At 38.1% G+C, this 22681-nt stretch overlaps 1 protein-coding gene across 1 annotated transcript in view; it reads left to right on the top strand.

Annotated features, from left to right (window-relative positions):
* The window catches only part of ZSCAN21 (zinc finger and SCAN domain containing 21), a 45120-nt gene that overhangs the window by 5327 nt on the left and 17112 nt on the right, over nt 1–22681 (top strand). The gene's annotated exons all lie outside the window — the stretch shown is intronic.

Genomic DNA, 22681 nt, shown 5'->3' with positions numbered 1-22681 from the left:
AGTAGTTTTAATACTTACTTTAGCCAGGGAGCAAACAGGCTGGAGATACTAGAAGGTTATATAGGGCTAAAGAAAGGTGTGCTTTATAGGCAGCAGTGGTGACAGAGAATATAGGGATTCTCCTTAGTTGGAAAGAGGGACTTGTAAGATTCTGAAAGTGCCAGTGGTTATTTTAGGCAGGAGTGAGGTATGGATGTCACTAACTGATGGTGTTTGAGGTAGTCAAATGATTTCAAGGAGGAGGGATATAATGGATTATTGATTAAAGGAGGTGCACTGTATGCTTATATAACAACCCCATGTACTTTGAAGGATGAAGAGTCAGTGTTCAAAGAGAATTGCAGTGGCACACCAAGAGGTACATTCACTTAGTGAAATATGTCATGAAAGAAACACTGATTGGATCTTGCTGATGCCGTTACCCAATTTCTTTCCATTTAAAGTCTGAGGACTGTAACACAAATATTCAAGATTTATTATTTATAAATTCTAATACGTTAATAAATCATATGTTTATTTTCACTTGGTAGCATTACAAACCTAGGTAACAATGCTATGTAGACTATGCTCTAAGTCCTGTTGTGGGCTACCCAGCCCCCCAAAGGCTTGTAGAGTGCTTAAGGAGCTTAGAAATCCTAACATCTCTTGAATAGGCTTACAAGATTGCTTATGCTTCTATCTTGGCACGAACCTCTAAGGCACAACTGTTTGACCTTTCAACTAACTATCCCTGACTTGTAGATGGTAGTGCTTTGATCTCAACACTTTTCAACCTCTTGCAGCTGGGATTCCAGTCTCATCACTTAGCTGAAATTGCCCTCTCTAGTGATTTGTTAATTACTAAATCCAGTTAGCCTTTTCTTTAAATCTCATTTCTTCCAAGCTGCTTTTTGATTTTCCCAGCATATATTGTCAAATAGGAAGTTCTTTCCCAAATAGTTTATTGAACTAGGTTATTGAATACAGTTGGTTCTAGTTCTTTATCTAGCCTATTCTCATTGATCTTTGCTATTTTTAAGTCCGTACCAAATAATTTGAATGAATATTGCTGTATAGCATAACATGAGGTCTGAAAATGCTATTCTTGATTACTACTTTTTTTCAGTTTCTCAAGAGATTCTAGACTTTTGTTCCTGTGAATAAATTCTTGTTATAATTATGTCTAGCTTTATAAAGTATCCCCATAGTAGCTTGAGTAGTGTAGCTAAATAAACTAAATCCATAAATTAATTCAAGTAGGTTTGTCATTCTTTGTATTATATTGGCAAGACTTAGTCATGAACACTCAATCTCTAGTTGTTTAAATTGTCTGTTGTTTCTTTGAGAAGTATTTTAAAATTTTATCTGTAAGTATTGAAGTTGATGCTGTAGATGAACTCTAAGATACTGTTAAAGAAAAGAGGGAGAAAAAATCAAATTACTAAGATAATAGAACAAAGTGAAGTCATAACAAACAAAAAGTTAAAATAGAGAAATATCTTTAAAAATATATAAAATAGCTAAATTAACAGAACAAGAAATAGAAATCTTAAGCAATTCACTTTCAGAAAAGAAGAATTCAAACTACTTGTAAAGGAACTAACTGCCCAAGAAAAAACTTCCTCATCCAGACTGATTTGTAAATGAATTCTATCAAATGTTTAAAGAATAATGAATCATTTTATTCTTAAGATTGCAAAATAGTGCACACTACTTCAGTATTCTTTAACTGTCAAAATAAGGGGGGTTGGAGTAGATGACTCAGAGTTACCTTCCATTTCTTAATCTTTGATTCTTTTATGAGAAAGGTATACTCCTGATATTTAAACCAAGGATAGGATAAAGCAAAGAAAGATAAACATAGATTAATATCTATGAATTATGAACTAATGCATATCAATTTAAAATTTGAAATAAAATCCTAACAGACTGTAGGAAGTTATAAAAAATTATTTCCTAAAATTAAGTTATATTTATCTTCAGTATGGGCAGCGAGATGGCGCAGTGGATAGAGTGCCAGGCCTGGAGTCAGGAAGATTCATCTTTCTGAGTTTAAATCTGACCTCAAACACTTATTAGCATTGTGACCCTGGGCAAGTCACTTAACCCTGTTTTTGCCTCAGTTTTCTCATCTTTAAAATGATCTGGAGAAGGACATGGCAAATCAGTCTTTGCCAAGAAAATCCCAGTGAGGACACAACTAAATGAACAATAACAAACTGAATCTTCAGGGTACAAATGTAGTTTACATTAGGAAGACAATATATTTGTATTAATGAAAATATTTAATATGTTAAAAACAAAACAGAAGTGTCCATGTTTATTGATATCTTTCAAGCTCCTAATAATAAAAATGAAAATAAAAACGGAACACTCCAAACCATAAATTATAATAGAGCACAACATTCATTTATGTTTTAAAAAAAAAACCCAAACCTTACAAAATATAGGCATAGAAGGGCCATTTTTTAATGTGACCAAAAAAATACATATCGAAAACCAAAAGCTAGCATAGTTTGCAGTAGGAACACTAAAATCTTTCTTAATAAATGCAGGAATTAAGCAAGGATGCGCATTTTCTCCACTGTTACTTGATATAGTTCTAGTAATAATAGTTATAAGACAAGAGAAAGAAATTAAAGGCAAAAAGGAGACAAAACTGTATTTGTTGATGACATGATGACTTACTTAGGAAACCCAAAAGAATCAGCAAAGAAATTAATTGAAACAGTAATTTTAGTAAAGGAGTAACTTAAAAAATAAATCCACAGAAATCACCACTATTTCTATCCAGTGGCCTTTTTCTTAGTACTCAGTCTTCTTGTCTTCCCTATAGTGGTTGACACTGTAGACCTCTCCTCCTGAATACTCAGTCCTTAGTTTCTTCAACTAGAGGTTAGACTGGAAGGCTTCTAAGGTCCTTCTGGTCTTTGAGCTTATGATGACTCTCTCTTGGTCTTTCTGAAATTATTATGATACTACTATAATACTATTCTACTAGTCTGGTCATCCTTTCTTAGTCCATCCTGGATCATTATCCATGTCAAACTTTGAATGCACCCCAAGACCCTGCCCTAGGCCTTCTTCTCTTCCTTGTCTACATTCCACCTCTATGTGATCTCATCAGCTTCCATGAATCAGTCTTTCATATCTTTGCAGATGAATATCAGATCTATATATCCTTTCCTAGTCTTTCACCTCAGCTGCAAACCCTACATTGCAATATATTAGTATTAGACAGTTTAAACTGAATGTCCCACAGGCACTTCAGACTCAAATAGAACTTCATTTTCCCTCCCACAATTCACCTGTCTTCCTAACTTCCCCCATTTCTGTTAAGACCACCACTATCTTTTTGCTTGTCCAGGTTGGTGGCTAATCTAGGACAAGAACCCAAGTTTTCTGTCTCTTAGGCCAGTGCTCTTCCTTCCACACCACAGGGAGTTTGTTAATTTTTATAGAAATTACTAAAACACATAAAAATTTATAAGCACATAAATATATAATAAATATGCACAGAAATTCTATTTAAATAGGAGATGCCATTATGACTATATCAGATATAATTCTATACCTTTCCCATTAATCTTTAATTATTAATCCCTGCTTAATTTTAAACTAGTGCTAGTTCCATGCTTGAATAGAAATAACTTAGCCTGAACCAAAATTCCCTCTTAAAAAATGCATTTTTGTGTAGCTTTTGAATTTTTAACAGCTTTACTGTTTTTTGAGTGTTCACTGTTCCACATCTGGTGCAGTGAATTATTCAGAGTCTGAGGGTTCAGATTAACAGTTCCAACACTCCCTACTACAGAAAGATAAAAGTGATCAACGAGGAAGTTTGTGGGGTCTCAAGAGCTTCCTACTAAAGTTCTAAAACTGTTTTTATATCCTCCTTACCTAGAGAACACATACCTGTCCCAGACCAGGCTCTCTGGTGGCAAAGTCAACTCAAACTGCCCTAGGTGAGCTTTGCTGTTTCTCAGCTTAAAATAGCCTCAGTTGGTCTTGTGAGAACATGGCACAGTTAACTCAAGCCGCCTCCTTCAGCCAGTATCCTGGCCCTCCAGCTAGGCTTTTTGATTTGGCTAGTGATGCTCAGCATTTTTATTTTCTTATTTATTTATTTATTTATTTATTTGCTTACTTACTTATTTATTTATTTATTGATTGATTGATTGATTGCTTTTTGGCAGGGTAGCTGGGGGTACATGACTTGCCCAAGGTCACACAGCTAGTACATGTGTAAAGTGTCTGAGGCCATATTTGAACTCAGGTCCTCCTGACTCCAGGGCCAGTGCTCTACTCAGTGCGCTACCTAGCCGCCCCTTTATTTCTTAACTAGCTAATTTCTTTCTCTGTTTCCTAGTGTGAGGAAGACATTTACCTTTCTGAGCCACATGATTGCTAAAAGGGAGATTCCGATTATGTGGTATATCCTTTCACTGGGTGAATGAGCCCCAATGCCAGGATTTCCCCTCCAAAAAAAGGTGTCTTAACCAGCCAATCATTTCTTCTATTTTTTAAAGCTAGAATTGTGCTATTCCTAATCTACACTAATTTGGGCCCTTAATGATTATCATGGATGTGTCTCTGATCTATCCTGCTTTATTATTTTTCTCCCCCAAAAAAACCCTTTCCTTTATGTACTTTGTTTTTATACCATTTTCATTTCCAGGTATATCCATCCTCCCTCCCTTGCCCAGAGAGTTGTATATTTTAATAGACTAAAAAGAAAGAGAAGGGAAGCAAGAAACTTAGCAAAACTAACATTGCAAACCAAGTCTAACAATATGTGCAGAATTTCATACTCATAAGAATTTATACTCTGCGAAGAAGGCTGGGAGGTGCTTTCTCCTCTTACTCGGGGCCAAATTGATCATTATGATTACACAGTATGCAGTTGCATTTTGTAGTTTTTCTTCTTTCCATTTACATTTTTGGGATCATAGTGTGGATTTTTTTTCCTGATTTTGCTTACCTCACTTCATATCGTATCATCTCAGATCTTCTTCGTCTTCTCTTTAATCTTACAGTCGTCATTTCTGTTTACTTTGTTTCCAGTTCCTTACTACCACAAAAAGTGCTGCTATAATGATTTTGTTGCATGATTTCGAAATTGCTTTCCAGAATGGTTGGACCAGTAGTGTATTAGGTGTCTTTCTGTCTGAAACCCTTCCAATGTGGACCATTTCCATCTTGTTATCTTCGCCAGTTTCCTGAACCTGAAGAGCTGTTTTGATTTGCAATCTTCTTGTGTTTTACATGGTTGTTAATAGCTTACAAATCTTTTGAGACCTTTGTCGTCTTTGTACTCTGGCCACTTAAGTCTATTGGGGAACAATTCTTGATCTTTTGTATTAGTCTCTTATTTCTTGGCTATCAGGCTCTACTCAGCAATATTTGATGCAGATTTTTTCTTATTTGACAATTTCCCCTTTTTATCATAAAGCAGCTAGGTTGTGCAGTATATGGAGCACTAGGCCTGGATTCAGGAAGACCTAAGTTCAAACTTGACCTCAGATACTTATTAGCTTTGTGACCCTGGACTAGTCACACAGTTTGCTTCAGTTTCCTCAACTGTAAAATGGAGATATTAACAGTACCTACCCCCCAGGGGTTGTTATGAGGATCAAATTAGATAATATTTAGAAAGCACTTAGCATAGTACCTAACATGTAGTAGCAAGCTCTATGTAAATCCTTCCCTGCCCTCCCTCCTTTCCTTGTCCTAATTGATAAGATTTTACACTGAAATTTTGTTCATTCAAAGGCTTTTCAATTTCATATAATGAAAGTAATCTATTTTATTTTTTGTGATCTCTTTGCATCCCTTCTTTAGTTAAGAATTCTAACAGCAGTGAAAAGGTCCTCATCTGGTTCTATTACTTTTTTTTTAATAGCATGACCTTTAACATTCAGGTTTAGTATCTATTTTAAGCTTGTTATAGTATATATTGTTAAATGTTCATTTAAACCTAATTTCTGCCAAACTCCTTTCCAGTTTTCCTAATTTTCTTATTGTATAGGGAGTGCTTCCCCAAGTAATATGTTTTCAGATTACTCAGCCATCCATCTAAGTTCACCAAAACATACCTTTCTCCTTCCCTAATCACAAAACATTTAAATACCATAGCAAGGTTTTGAAACAGAATGGTTTCTTCATGGACTTCTTATTTCAAGCAATAATTGCTATAATCAGATTCTCCCCTCCAATCTGCTTCCTCCGCCAAATTTTTTTCCATAATTATTTAATTTCTAAGTACAAGGACACAGACCTGAAGGCTAAAACCTCATGGGAATTAATGCCTTCATCCAAACAAATAGGCCTGAGATTGAGGATTTAAAAAATAAAATTGTTGCTTAATCTACCCATTTTGCCCTTTTTATTCTCTTGTCCTTGCTTTTCCCTTCTTTTCTGACCCCTTCACAAACACAGTTTACCTTCCCTGCCCTGCTGCTTGGCCCCATCCTCCTTTCTCCTTAGTATCAGTTCTGTAGTCATACAGAATTACTTCTATGTACCTACTTCTATTCTATACCATGCTGTGTTCTGCCCTATTTTGAAATACAGGGGGTCCTTATTATCCAAGTGTTTGTAATCTGAGACTCCACAGTTATGAGGGTGCATTTTGTTTTAGTATGGACATATGGTTTCATAGGTGTAGTGAATTACTAATGAGGAATCTCCTTCTTCCAGTTCATATTGGCAACTATTCTGCAACTTAAAATCTTAGGTAGTTGGCTGGAGGGTACTAAAAGGTTAAGAGATTTGCCTGTATGTGTCAGAGGTGGGGCTTTAATCCTGACTTGCCTCCCTCTGAGGCCTTTCTGTATCCATTATTCCATAAGAAGTTGCATGGAGAATTGAAAGTGGTTATACTTTTTTAAAAATTTATTATGAATTCACTGACAAGGTTTATATAAAACAAGGTTTATACATATATATGCATATATATGTGTATATATATATACATATATATGCATATATATGTGTATATACATATACACATATATATATATAAAAAACAATAATTCCTACTCATACATCCTCACCCACTTAACACTAGCTTCTATCACCACCCATTATGTCAGCATCTTTTATGGGTAAATCCATTTACTGATTGTCAGTAGATATTTCGAAAGAGACTGGTTTAAATAACAAAACATTAAGAAAGGCCCTTGGGAAAATTGATGAAGCACTTGAATATTTTTTGTACCATGGCCCTCTTTATGATCCTTTTGCAAAGTCAGATGTGAAAGATGTGGTATTATGTTGTCATAAAACTTGTCCCCCCAAAAGTAACACTTGATACACCATTAACTCATTTAGAGAACTCGTACATGGTTCTAGTTATAACTTAAATTTTATTAAACCTAAGATAAAAAATAAACTTATTTTCTTAATTTTTAGTTTCATTTTTCATGATAAAGTTTCCATCAGAACTTTTTACTCCTTACCTCTGAAGTGTTGGTCTTCATTTTAAGGACATTTACTTTTTGGACTTTTTCTGGTACCAACTATCCTTGGATAATGAAGACCTCCTGTACACATAAATTCAGAAACTTGAGTTTGTAGTTGCACCAAGATCATTAGATTTTAGTGGTTATTTATATGTGTCCTTTTTATTGAGGCTGACCATAATTAAGCTGAACTTAAATACCTTTCAAATTAGAGGAGGGTAGAGTCCATTAGTTATCTTCTCCCAGCACAGGGAACTGACATATGCCTATTCTATTTATTGTTTCAGATTGTCAGTCCAAGCTTCAGAATGAAGAGTCAACACCTAAAAATGAAATATCCAAAGTAGAACCTCCAGCAATGGTATCAGGAAGATTCATAGGTGATGTTGCTGAGAAAACCAAATACAGAGAGGCACATGACCATGAAAGTACATTACAAAGGCAGTGGGAAAAACCTATAGGAGAAAGAACAAGGAAATATTCTTTGCAAGAGACTGGGTCAAGGGAAGTCTCAAATTTAATCCACAGCAAACTCTGCCCAGGAGAGAGATGCTATAAGTGTGTTGAGTGTGGGAAAACCTTCAGCAATAGCTCAGACTTTAGTAAACATCAGAGAATTCACACTGGGGAGACACCCTATAAATGTAAAGAATGTGAGAAAACCTTCAGAAGCAAAGCCAGCCTCATTCAGCATCATAGAATCCACACTGGAGAGAAACCATATCAGTGTAATCAGTGTGGGAAAAGCTTCAGTCAGCAAGCAGGTCTTATTTCACACCAGAGACTTCACACTGGAGAGAGACCCTATAAATGTAACGAATGTGGGAAAACCTTCAGTCATAGTTCAAATCTTATTAAACATCAGAGAATCCACTCTAAGGAGAAGCCTTATCATTGTAGTAAATGTGAGAAAGCCTTCTGTACTAAGTCAAACCTTTCTCAGCACCAGAGAGTACACATGCCAAAGGGAGAAAAACACGGCAGATATGGGGAAAATTCAGAATTTGCTTATTCCTTATTAAATGTCAAAGAGGGACCCCTGGGGAAAAACTCTACAGCATAATAAATCTTAGAAAAATTTAAATGGTAGCTTCAACTTCAGTTACAATAACTACTACATGAGAGCTAGAAGAATAGAACATTCCCAGGAACAAAGCAGAGAATAATTATTTTTCTGGTTGGTGGCTCTGAGAAGGCCCGCAGACCTGATCCATAGTAGACAGAAGCAGAGAGGTCGTAAACACCCCTACCTGCCTCCATTTCTCCCCAACATATACACACAATCCCCATACTTTTATAGTTCCTGTAGAAATTAGGATGGGGAATCAATGAAGAATCATTAAGAGCTTAAGGCAACCCCTAAACAGAATGCTACCTAGTAACAGGTGGCTTCTGGCTACCACCCCAGGGAATCAAGGTTTATTTCACTTGAGACCACACCTTTGAGATCTTGGCCCTTCTCCTATTACTTCTCTAGTACTTTATCTTCCCTGAGTATTAGTGTAGCAGTTGGTAAGGGTACCATTGCCTGGAAATTGCTAGAAGACCTTAGCCAGCAGCTCAGAATACCTGTTGGGAAGAAGTAGGACTAATCCTTCAAGAATAAGGTTTGACCAGAAAGGATTTGTTTCTCAAAAATAAATGTTTTGCATATTTCCTCATTAGGACAGAGGAAAATAAATAGGGAGAAGAAATACAAACATAAAGGCTACAATTTCTTCCTCAAGCCACTTGAGAGCTAGAAAGACCAGAAAAAATATACAGCAAGAAAATGAAGAAGCCACTGGTTGTTCAAAAAAGTCATATGACTATATGACTTAATCATATCCTGTAACTATGGCAGTCACAGTATTCTTAAGGTAGTTAATAATAACTAAGGAAAAGCCTAAGGTGTTTTAGTGGCCTGATAATCTAGGAATCATGTACTCACTTCAGGATAGATCTGGCACTAAGATCCAGAGTGAGTTAAGAAAGAAGCTTTCTGTTTAGGTTTGGGGATAAAACCAGGGTTAGATTAAATGGCGATTTGTAATAGATAAGGATTAATAAAAAAAAAACATAATGAATTGTACCTAAGTTGCCTTTTTCCGCCTTTAAATCTTGTTCTATGTCTTTTTTCTCTAAATGCTGTAGTCTTTAAAGTTTTTGTGTTTAACTGTTTTAATTGTTATATACTTCATGTATCTGCAGTTTCATTTGTATGGGTCATCCCTTTACTGATGCCCATCACAACCCCAGCCTGTTCTCTGATAAGATTGCAGTCTCAGCTTTGTAGATGGTCTTCAAGAGTTGCTGTGGCCAAAAAAATATATAACCCTGTAGGCATGCTAATAAACCTGTAACCTTGCTGCTAAGCATCTTTGAACTTACTTATGCTGCCCTGGGATGACAGTCATTCACTTAAAGCTTTTCCAGCTCCATGTAGGACCTATGGGAGCTTATACTATGCTAGTACAGGTTTTGAGACTCCAGAGTCACCGCATGCTATAATAAGGCATTGGAGGAGGAGTTTACATATATACATGTATGTGTATATTTTCTTTATAATTGTGTATATCAATATATTGCATATATAATATACATAAACACACATTTTTAATCTAGAAAGTTAATAGTTGTAATTGCATTTTCAGTTAGCCCCTAGGTCATGGGCATAGCAGTGGGCCAGAGGAACCAGATGGGATGTCAGAATGAGGATGACACAAAAATGTTTGGGCAGCATAAGCAATAGAAATCAATAAATACCAGAGGGCTGGGCCAGATGGCTTTACAAATATAATCAAGAAATCTACAGGAGATATTCAAAGGAAGAAAGGTGGGTGGGTAGAAATTAGGAGGTCCAGAGGAAATGGGAGAAAAGGGGACAAATACCACAGTAAAAGCAAGGCTTTAATACTTAGGAAGCTTGCTCTCACACTTTAATGACCCTAACCTGAAAGCTTGTGGTAATGATCAAAAACATACAACAAGGATATGAGGAGTAAGCATGGCTGAATCCTACTATCAGAGTTTGGGCACTGAGGGGCACCACCACCTGCTGTCACAGACACAGATCTTGGTAGGGTGAATGAACCTCTTGAAATCTGAATGTGCAAATCTAAACATGGAGAGCAAACATTTCATATGGGCAGCCCTGAAATAGCTTTCCAAACCAGTCAAGAGATCTGTGATTTTATCTTGGCACTCTCTGTGTGGCTTTGAGCAAGTCATTTAACCTTTCAGAGCCTCAATTTCCTTGAGGTTAAAAATGAAGGTATTACAGACACCTCTCACCTCATAGTTTTGTTGTGAGGAAAACACTTTGTACATCACAGTAATTACCAACCATTGCATATGACTGGGCGGGGAATCAAATGGGAGGGCGGGGGAGGGTAAAGGGTTAAGTAAAATGGATTGGACGTCCCAAGGATGAGAATTGTGGGGAAATAGGAGAAGTAACAAGGAAGTTGTATTCAAAAAGCAGTCCTGGGTGAGGGTGAAGGGGAAAATAGCATTTTATCGGAGTTAATGCCCGTTTTTAATTTTGGAAAACACATTTGTGAAGTTATTTTTTATTTTATTTTATAGTCCACAGGTGCCTCAGTACATTTCAACCCCGAAATCTGAATTAGTCATGGCCTGGGTTTGGTCTGGGCCAAAATATTTTGTGTAGTTAATGAGTAAATTCATTTTTAAGCGGAAGGAAGGATGTTGTGGCAGACAGGGGGTCTTAGTTGATGGGGTGGTCAGGTAGAGAATTTTGGCTTTCTGAAACAAAAGCATTGTCTGAGGGGAACCCTTTGCATGGGATAAGGAGAATGCTCTCATTCCACCTGTGGGATTGGCTGGATAAACATGCTTGAGGATTTTGATAGGGAGAGCAAAAATATTGTCTGGCTTTTATTAATAGTTACTAGGCAGTTGGGCAGCTAGGTTGTGTAGTGGATAGATTGCAACACTTTGAGTCAGGAAGACCAGAGTTCAGATCTAGCCTCAGACTCTAGCAGCATGACCCTGAACAAGTCACTATTTACCTTGATTTCCTCATCTGTAAAATGAGCCGGAGAAGGAAATGGCAAACGATTCCAGTAACTTTGCCAAGAAAACCTCACAAAGAGACGTGACTGAGCAACAACAAACGACAAAATCAGGCAATTAAAGGCAGAGTTAAATAAGCTTTTAATTTTTAAAAAATTTGACCCTGAGGGCAGAGAAGTGGTCAATGAATCAACAGAAAAAGAGACTAGTGCTTTATAGGTGGGGTGCGTGATCACTGCCCTAGAGAGTTCTCTGGAGCGAAGATTAGGCTTATGAGAGAGAAGACTACGAGTAGGAATAATAAATAATAAGTGCGAATTAGAACTCACATTGAGATGTTCTGTTACTACTCCCTTCCCTTCCCCCCATGTTACTTCCCAAAGAGTGTCTTCCTCTGGAGGCAGAGGATTGATGGACAATGAGTAAACATTAACTACTAAGAGTGTAAGCTAATGGGGACAGTTCAGATTTTGTATCAGGTGCAGAACTCCATTGTCTGGGAGAGTTACAGTTCTTATATTCAGCTGAATCAGTGGAAAGCTCTGGATGGAGATTGCCCTTTATCCTTTGCTAGGTGCGTAAAATGGAGAGTTCTGCACGCTTCGGCTCTATAAATATAAATTTTCAAAAGAAATGGGTTTGGCAGACTGGGTGTATGCTTCCTTCCTATGAATCCTAGGACTCCTTATTCCTCATTACTAGCTTGCTTGAAATGCAATTAGATCCTGCCTTTTGGGGGCAGCCTCACCTAAATTGAGTCACAGTTTATAGTAGGCCTTTCCCAGCCCAGACCATTCACTATATATGCCTGTGCAAATCGATTGGTGAAGTTTTGAGTGAGAGAAGCTATCCATATAAGTAGGTGCTCTGAACATGATTCAAGGAGGCATGATGTCATCACTGCCATGTTAGATAGGTAAATGATGATGATACCCTTTCCCATAAGGAAATTTAGATGTAGCTTCTGAAACATGGGGTCACCAAGATGATTCATGGTTAATGCATGGTGGTGTTAGTAAAATTCCATCAGAAGATTTAGAACCAGGGCAGTATTGGTTGCCAGTATTAGGATATCCTCACCCACTTAGGACAACCCTACCTGATTATTCACAGCCACTCATTTTTGTATAAATTTGGAGAACTGTTGGAATTAGTCCCCCTAGAGCAATGATTCCCAACATTTTCTGTTCCTTTCAGGTTGTGTGTTTATCCTTCGTTTTCGAAGGGGACCATGGCATCAGGGAAATGATGACATGACTTGCAGTTGACTTTGATTTGAGCGAGGGAGGGCTGTACAAGGTCACTAGTCTCACTTTCTTCTCCGGAGCCATTCTTAGGCAGCTAGGTGGTACGATGGATAGAGTTCCAGGTTTGGAGTTAGGAAACCTCAGTTCAAATCTCCTTTCAACAACAGCAAAAAAAGAAATGTGAGCCTCCCAGGGATTGAATACAAGACTTATAATATTAAAGCTCCAAATAACTATAACATTTTATTCTACCTACAAGTATATATGTATATATAATATGAAATTATAAGCTTCTGATTAGAAAATAGTTACAAATATTTTACATGGGACATTCTGTAAGAATTAAAAGAAATAATCCAGCAAGACCTCATGTTTATTATTGCAAGATTTCACATTAAATTTATTTCACAAATATTGCTTGAATACATGTGTCATTCACTTAGTTCAAGGGGAAAAGATCAGCCCCCCAAACTTCAGAGCCAATAAAAACAGAAATTACAAACAGATCAACAGACATTGTCTGATCAAATCACAATTCATAGTTACCAGAGAAGCACCAACATCTGGGTTATCAAAGCTGTGGGGGGTGGGGTGGTTAGGGGGCTGTTTCAATGGCTTGCCCAGAGTCTTATCACCAACACTCTTTCAATGAGTGTACCCCCAAAAGTCAAACGAGAACCTTCCAGTCCATATGTGCAGTTCAGGAATCTAAGTGTTTGAGGGTGTGGAAAAGTTAGTTCTTTAATCACTAACTTCAGGGGGTGGGAAAGTTGTTTAATCACTGGTACCACATCATATACATTATTTCCAATCAATGACTCCCGATTGCCTTAGTGCTGAGAAACACTCCCAAGACAAAAGGATCCCACTTTACCTGCCCCATTCAAACAAAGGCCAGACTCTAAGGCACTTGATAGCCTTCGCATCCCAAAAGAGAACAGCAAAAAATCCTGCCCTGATTACCATTATAAGCCTTAATACTGAAATGAGAGGCAATATTAAGTTTGTTTCTGTGGGACATTTGTGATGGTTTCCATTTAGCTTGTAATGTGCATACACAACAATTATAGTCCTCAAACATCCTGACATACATGCAATAAGAAAGCAAACATTCATAACATCTTGATCATACAAGTACACAGCTAATGAAATACGATTACAGAATCACAAATGAACATGGAAGCTACTCTGGTACAGCACACAAAATGCAAATGAGGGTATGCAAGGCATCTGACCACCCACTGAGAATCAGTTTGTATTTGAATATCTGAGGTGTTTTGGAAACAACTTGATGAAAGGTTGAGAAACTGCAAGAAGATAGTGTGTTTTTGAAGCAGTCAGTTCAATATAATTCCTACACAAATACCAAATTTGTTGTGTACATGATCATGACAGTTTTGAATTGTTACAGAAACAAACCTGTAATGCTTTAAACACACAACATAAATGGGCAGTTATTTACTGCTTGAAGGTGCCGTTAAAGAATTCTAGAATCACCATCACAAACCCCCAAGGAGTTCACAGAACACTAAATGGGAATCACCACCCTAGGGCAAGGGCCGAAGTTTCCCCCCCAATTGCAGGACAGTGGGGGCCTGAGTCACTCTAACTTGGAAAGGGGGGAAAGCACCACATATATAAAGGGGACCACTCAACAGATCCATAACAGTACACCTGTTACTGTTTAGGAGGGAAGGAACACCTTTGCTGTGGTAGAGATAGGTGGGAGACCCCCTGTTTGGGTCTCCTTTGTGGTAACCAATCAGGGGAGTAGAGAAATAGACAAATGTGGCGGGAAAATTATCTTTCAGGATGCCTTGCTATGTAAGATTAGGCCACTTCTTTTCCTTAAAAGGCATTAAAAGTGTCCTTGAAATTTAAAGGCTTGGGCTGTTGGCATAGTTTCATGGTTGCCAAGTACAAAAAGAGCCAAGGCATGAGAAGCTTTAGCTGCTTCCTTGAACTTGACCAGTAGATCCACCATAGGCAACACAGAAGCAGAGAACTGTTGCTGAATTGAATCAAGGCTATATCTTCACAAAATATTCTTTCCCTCCTGAATGTCTTTCGCCTACTATAGATAGGTTTCCTTTTGTAAACTATCACATCTTCTACAAGTGTTTCACTTTATTACAATGAGGCTGCATTGGCTAAGTCAGGTCAGGTCTACCAGTGCATGAATATTATGAGTTCTTAGAGGTTGCTACTGTATGGACTTCTTTTATATTACCTTCTATACTGGTTGTTGTGGGTCAAGGCAAATCAGAGCTTGTGGAATTGACTATTCCATGAAATTATTATTATATTATTATCCCTCCTTTCTAACTACTAACCTCTTTGGCTTCAAGTCCCAACTAAAGTCCCATTTTTTGCTGGAAGCCTTCCCCAAACCCTTTAGTGCCTTCTCTCTATTAATTATTTCCTATTTGTCCTATATATAGCTTACTTTGTATATATTTGTTTGCATGTCATCTCCCCCATTAGATTATAAGTTCCTTGGGTGTAGGGACTGTCTTTTGCCTTTTTTTGTATTCCCAGTGCCTGGCACATAGTAGGTACTTAATAAATGTTTATTGATTGATTTCCCCAATAGACTAAAAAGGAAGCTCAGAGACATATTAGAATATTTGGCTTTTGGAGAACCCATATTCCTCACTTATTTATTATTCTGATGTCCCTTGTTAAGTAATTCATAAGACTGTCTATTTTGAGTGGGAGCTAGAACAGGCTTTATAACCTGGTCTGCTAGGCAGTGTCTTTCCATGAGCCTTTATTATTCTGTGGAGCCTTGTTAGAGGCCTCTGTCCAAAAGAACCAGGCTAAGTGGAGCCTTTGGTCAGCATCCTGAAGTGTTCATTCACTGTACAACTTGTGAAAAATAGTTCCTTGCCTGTTATTGGGCTCTAGTTAATACTGAATGGATGATGCAACCCTTCATTCATAGTTGCTCATTAGGTGATATGTGGGTCCTCTAACAAGACTGGTAGGGCACAAGAAGTTTCCATTATCAAATGGAAATGATACATCTAAGGTTATGTTCACCTAGGCTCCTCAGGTATTAGTACCTTTTATGAACAGGTTGTAATATTGCTAGAGGCTGAGACACCTAGGCCCAGCCCCAGTATTTTTCCTCCTCTACTAGGCCCAGTGGGCCCCTACCTATGTGAACCTAGCTCTTGAGGAACATTGTTTTGCTTGGTTCAACAATGGCTCTGCCTTTCATGAGAGGTATACACAGATGGACCTTGGCCATCAGTGAAATAACTAGAGACACTTGAGGAGTAGGGTGCCTGGAAAGTCTTCCAAGGGGGCTAAGGTATGAGCTGCAAGGACATGTGAGAAAGCCTTGAGGGATGGGACAGTCAAGATTTTTATCAGTACTGATTCCTTGTAGGTTGTTATAAATTTGACCGAATAGTCTAAAGCCTGGAGATAATGGAATTGGACAGTTTGGGGTCAGAACCAGTGAAGGGATTTTTCAGATGTCTCCTAGTATGTAGTTTTTGTAAGGCATAGTGTCCATCAGTGTCTGGGTGCAGGACAGCAGGGAGAATGGGAACCATATGCCTTCCCCCCTTTCACCTTCTGCACAGTTGAACGATCAAGTTGATGATCTCACAAGAACGGCAGATTGAAGGTTGGAGACATAAATCTGGATGTGGGAGCTGTGATCTATATGTGGTGGGTTCAAGGCCAGATGATCTTCTTCAATTAAGGATTATGCCATTCAGTGACATTCTTTGTATTAATCAGAATATAGTTCTTAACCTGCATCTGACCAACAGAGCAATCATATTGGCCCTATGTCTGTATCTCAGGGCAAGTGGATACATATTCAGCATGTGGGATTGTACTCCCAGTCAAATGTGCTACTATGGCAAGCACAACCAAAGCCTTTATTGAACGCTTATAGCCCTGCCCCTTGTACCATCTCTTCTGATCAAAATACTCATGTTACTGGGAAGAAGGTCTTGGGCCCATTGCTACCTCATTGACTAGGTTTTCCTTCTCCCATACTCCTCTCAGCCAGCTAGTATTTACTATTGAATTTGTAGAATGGACTTTTAAAACAAGAGCTTCTTCATAACATCCCTGATTTTCAGGGCTGGGTATCCTGTCTCCTAGAGATGTGTCTTTCATAAATCAGTGCTTCCCTAAAAAGTAGGATGGCTTTCCTTTCTGGCAGCTTCTTGGATCTAGCCTTCAGAAATTTATCTGATCAGGATAACTACTTTTGAACATAGTCCTAAGTGACCCTCTCCAGACCTCTTTCCTTATTCAGGGATTAGCCTGTGTATAGCCACATGGACCTCGAGGTGGTTGTCCCATCAGAAGGTTCTTTAAGTCCAGGGAATAATTCAGTTCCCTCTTAATTGTCAGGTTTCATTTCTCTGTGATGATCCAAACAGTTCCTTCTAGAAAGGACTTAGGGGACTAAGGGTGGGACTATTGAGAGGCACCTTGTTCTTTCATGATAGGGAAGGTAAGATTGTTTTTTTATACTCATTATGGTGGGCAGTGATACATAGTAAGTCCCACAACCAGCTCAGGCTCCGCGAGTCGCATGTGAGGCATCTGTGACCTCTTGGGCACCTTGGTATAGATGACCTAGGCCTGCCGTGGGGACCGTTGGTGGCACTGGAGGTATCGCCGTCCGTGCTGTGGACCTCATGTTCTTGGCACTACTCCTAACACCAGGATTTCATGTTAGGAGGCCTATTGTGAACTGAAATTGCCCCCCCTGTTTAAAGAAGGTTATTTATTTATTTTGTTCCGTGCTTTTGTTATTTACAATTAGGTAATATTTATAGGAAGTTCCTCCTCCAGTGCTACTTATTCTAGGGTGGTTTTGTTATGTCAGTGCTGTAAGTTGGGGTGCCCTGTTTGTAATTCCATAGCTGATCTAACCTCGCTGTTGCTCCTTTGGGTGGTCGTCCTGCGTATGGATAGCAAGTGGGATGAGGAGTGGGGAAGGGGGGAGTGTTCAGCTTGCCGTGACTGCAGCGCTTAGGGCAGGAGTAGAGGTCTGGTTCCTCCTCATCCTCCATATGCTTTTATCCCCACTCCCTTCTCTTCCTTTTCCCTTCCTCCTAGGACCCACGTAGGGCCTCACACCCCATGAATCCAGGGCCGTGTTCTGGGTGTTCCCTTAGAAGATTAGAGAAGCTTCCTGGATGCCTGAATTAGAAAAGGCCAAGCTTAAGGGAAATTGAGATCAGGAGTTTTACTGGTACTTCTGCTGCCCCTAGAGAATGCTTTCTTGATCTAGAATGGCTAGTTGTTACTGGAATAAATATCCCTGAGCTTTGGAAGTTTTATTATTTTAGTCTCATTAATAAAGTTCTCTCCAGGAACTTCACTCCTGACTTTCCCCTGGAAGCTTGATCCACCCCTGGACTTCACACACTGGAAATACTTTCCCCCCCTGAGGCCTCTTTATCTGATTGTTTGGTTCCTCACAGAACTTGTACTTTAAGGAGTGTATCCAGGCCAACACACATCCTTTATTCCTCTTCAGGCTGCGCTCTCTACCATGCCCCTAAAGTGGGTACCTTCACCCTGCTCCCCCCACCTCAACCCCTGCTTTTCAGCTATGTCTTGTCTTTTCTGATTAGAATACCTCCCAGAGGTAGAATGGGGTAAATTATCTCACATAAAAGAAGCAAAAAAAAGCTTTTACAGTGGAGGGGAGAGGTGAGAGGGAATGAGTGAACCTTACTCTCATTGGATTTGGCTTAAGGAGGAAATAACATATACACTCAATTGGGTATGGAAATCTATCTTACCCTACAGGAAAGTGGGGGGGAAGAGAAAAGATGGGGGGCGGATAATTAAAGAGAGGGCAGATTGGGGCATGGGGTGATCAGAAGCAAACACTTTTGAGGAGGGACAGGGTCAAAGAATAGAATAAATGGGGGGTGGAATAGGATGGAGGGAAATAGAGTTAGAATTTTACAACATGGGGCAGCTAGGTGGCGCAGTGAGTAGAGCACTGGCCCTGGAGTCAGAAGGACCTGAGTTCAAATCTAGCCTCAGACACTTGACACTAGCTGTGTGACCTTGGGCAAGTCACTTAACCCCAATTGCCCTGACCGCCCCCCCCCCAAAAAAGAATTTTACAACATGACTATTATGGAAGTGTTTTGCATGACTACACATGTACAACCCATATCAAACTGCTTGCCCTCTCAATGAGGGTGGGTGGGGAGGGAGAAAGGGAGAGAATTTGGAACTCAAAGTTTTAAAAAATGAATGTTAAAAATTGTGTTTATGTGCAACTGGGAAATAAGATACACAGATAATAGAGTATAGAAATCTAGCTTACCCTACAGGTAAATAGAAGGGGAAGGGGATAAGAGAGGGGGGTGGTGGTGATAGAAGGGAGGGCAGATTGGGGGAAGGGGTAATCAGAATGTATGGGCAGGGGAGAGAAGGGGAGAAAATTTAGAACTCAAAATCTTGTGGAAGTGAATGTTGAAAACTAAAATAAATAAATAAATTGAGGAAAAAAAATGTAAGCTCCTAGAGGGCAAAGACCATTTTTCTTTCTGCTTATATTTGTACTCCCATCACTTAGCACAGTGTCTGGCACATAGAAGTGCTTTTATTGTATTTTGTGGTCCACAAGTGCTCTATTACATTTTTAAAATAAATTTTTACTGATTATCTTTTGTTTTTACATCACCTTGATTTCCTCCTACATCCCTCCCCTTCCATTCTTCCCAGAGAGAGCCATCCCATATAATCAGCAAAACCAATCAATACATTAAAAAAAGCCAAAAAATATATACCATATTTCATTCTGTGAATCTCCTACCTCTGCAAAGGAGGGGAGGGAGAAGTATATTCTCATATCTCTTCTTTGAGGCCTGCTTGTTCTTCGTAATTCAACAACATTCAGTTTTGGTTGTTTTGTGCTTGTTGTTCTAATTACATTGTTGTTATTGTGTACGTTATTTTCTTGGTTCAGCTTACTTCACTCAGCATCAGTTTGTATGAATCTTATCATGTTTCTCTGTATTCATCTCACTCGTCATTTCTTACAGTACAGTAATAGTGCAATACATTCATGTACCACGGTTTGTTAAGCTATTTCTCAGGTGATCGGTATTTACTTTATTTCCAGTTTTCTGCTATCATAATAAGTGCTGCTAAAAAAATATTTTGGTGTATATGAGAACTTTCTTCTTGTCAGTGACTTCCTTGGCATATATGCCTAGTAGTAGAATATTTGGGTCAAAGAGTATAGAAATTTTAGTAAATTCATTTGCTTAATTCTAAGTTGCTTTCCGGAATGGTTGTATTAATTCATAGATCCACTAACAATGCACTGGTGTTCCTATATTTCCACAACCTCTCTAATATTGACTATCCCATCTTTTGTCATCTTTGCCAATTTGCAGAGCATTAGATAAAATGGCTTGTTTTTAGTGATTTAGAGCATTCTTTCATATGATTATTAATAGTTTCCAATTCTTTTGTGAACTGCTTGTTCTTATCCTTTGACTACTTATGTATTAGGGAATGATATGTGTGTGTGTGTGTGTGTGTGTGTGTGTGTGTGTGTGTGCACGCATGCATGCACACATATGTTAATTGTCTGGATAACAAATCCTTACCTGAAAAACCTGATACGAAGATTTTTCTCTATTTGATTGCTTCCTTAAGTTAAATGAATTAATTTTATTCACGCAAAAGCTTTACCATTTTGTAGAACCAAAATTGTCCATTTTGTAAGTGCCTCTATTCCTTGTTTAGTTAAGAAAACATTTCCTACCCAAAGATATGAGTGATATATGATTTGTTTTCTGGTAATTGCTTATTATATGATTTTTAATATTGAGGTCCTCTATATATTTTAAATTTTTTGGAATATGATGTAAAGTGTTGGACTAATTTCTGCCAAACTACTTTATAATTTTCCTAGCCTTTAAAAAAATTAAATATGGATTTTTTTCCTAAGTAATTTATGTGTTCTGGCTTATCTAACATTAGGTTATTGAGTTCCATCATTTCTGTTCTCCTTTTCCTATTCTATTCCCTTGGTCTACTTCTCCATCTTTTAACTAATACCAAATGATTTTAATAATTACTGCTTTATAACGTACCTTGAAGTGCTATTCTTTTCTTTATTTCCCTTGATATTCTAAATCTTTTGTTTCCCCCAAAGGAATTTTCTGTTATTATTTTATTGAATTTTTATAAATTATCCCTTTTATGCTATAATGCTATAATTCTTATAGCATTAAATCAGTAAATTAACCCCGATGGTATTGTCATACTATCCTTGTCATGCCAGTCATCAGCACTGAATACTCCTCCAGCTATTTAAGCTGTTGCTATTTCCTGAGGAACATTTTGGAATTCACTCTATACACATTTTTTTTTTAATACAAGTGCTTTGATAGTTCAATCTCCACATATTTTATTCATGTTTTAATTTTTTAGAATAAGTTATTCCTTTCTATTACTTCCTCTTGGATTTTGTGATTATTATTTAGAAATGCTTATGATTTTTATGGGTTTATTTTATTGCCTGCTACTTTGCTAACACTATTAATTGTCTCAATTAGTACCTTTGTTTATTCCTCAGGATTTTCTAAGTAAACCATCACTTCGCTAGTAAATAGGGATAGTTCTATCTCTTCTTTGCCTATCTTTACACTATTAATTTCTTTCTCTTTTCATCTTGGTGGTGCTAGCATTTCTAGAATTGTATCAGATAATAATGGGGAGAGTGGGTATCCCTGCTTTACTCCTTCACTTTTTTGACTTTTAGATAGATACTTTATATGATATTTAAAAAGAGGTCACTCCAAGTTTATACTTTGTAGGTAGGTTGTTACTGTTTTAGCATAAAAGAAAGTTTATACTTTGTTAAAAAAAATATGTTCTGTATCTATTGAGACAATCAGGTGGTCTTGTGTGTTTCTATTTTTGTATAATTATGTTGTTTGTTTTCCTAATGTTGAAACATTCTTGCATCCATAGTATAAATCCATCTCTGTCATAATAAATGACGCCCTTCCCCAACCTCCCATGCTACTAGGAGTAAAGACAAAAACACAGGCTCTAAAACAAAATCCACCACTACACCCTGTTCTCCCTCCCACTTTCCAGTGGTGTGGAGATCCCGCCTCTGGACTGCAGAAGTTTGCTTGGGCTTTTACAGACAGCTTGGCCACAGCCCTTCCGGAGCAAAAGCCTGTCAGGGAATACAACTCAGAAGCATCGATACTGCAAAGCTCTACTGCCTGTGTAGGACCAGAGAACTGAAGTACAGAGGACAGGTCACCAGGACAGGACCCTATGCATATGGGAGGCTATGCAACACTCTACCAAGCCTGAGAGAAAGAGCACAGCATCCAACTGGGGCCATTTCTGATTGCCCAAAAGGGGCAGATTCCTAGCCTGGTGAACTGTGAGTTTGCCCACTGTGGGAGACACTTTGAGATCCATCCCCCTAGGAAACTGTAATCAGAGGGGAGTGAGTCAGGGATTGAGTGATAAGGAAAATAAGGGGAACAAAAGACTGAAAGTACCAAAGATTTCAGGAAGACGAAAGCTCAAAGATTTTGAACATAAACAGATAAATCAACAGGAAAAGCATATGGTCCCCAGATCTAGTAAACAAGGTCAAGAATCTATAAATAAATACTTCAAAATAAAGGAAGATGATCCAATATTTGATGAGACAGGGAAACCTGTGGAATTTGAGGAGAACATGAAACCACAAAATACTGTTCCGGAGTGATTTAAAAGAGAAATGGGAATTATGACAGAGAATTTATGTCCTACACAGCAAAAATAATAAGTAGAATAGGAAAACTTGAATCTGCAATGGTAAGCCTAACCAAAAAACAAAATAGATAACAATAATAGAGAATAAAAACAAAGAATGCAAATACACAAAAGGGAAAGACAACCTAGAAGAAGATAAGCAAAAAAGAACAACATTTAAAGAAACTATGCTTA

The sequence above is a fragment of the Trichosurus vulpecula genome, chromosome 7, assembly GCF_011100635.1.
Source record: "Trichosurus vulpecula isolate mTriVul1 chromosome 7, mTriVul1.pri, whole genome shotgun sequence".
NCBI lineage: Eukaryota > Metazoa > Chordata > Mammalia > Diprotodontia > Phalangeridae > Trichosurus > Trichosurus vulpecula.
This window is presented reverse-complemented; position numbering and strand designations above follow the sequence as displayed.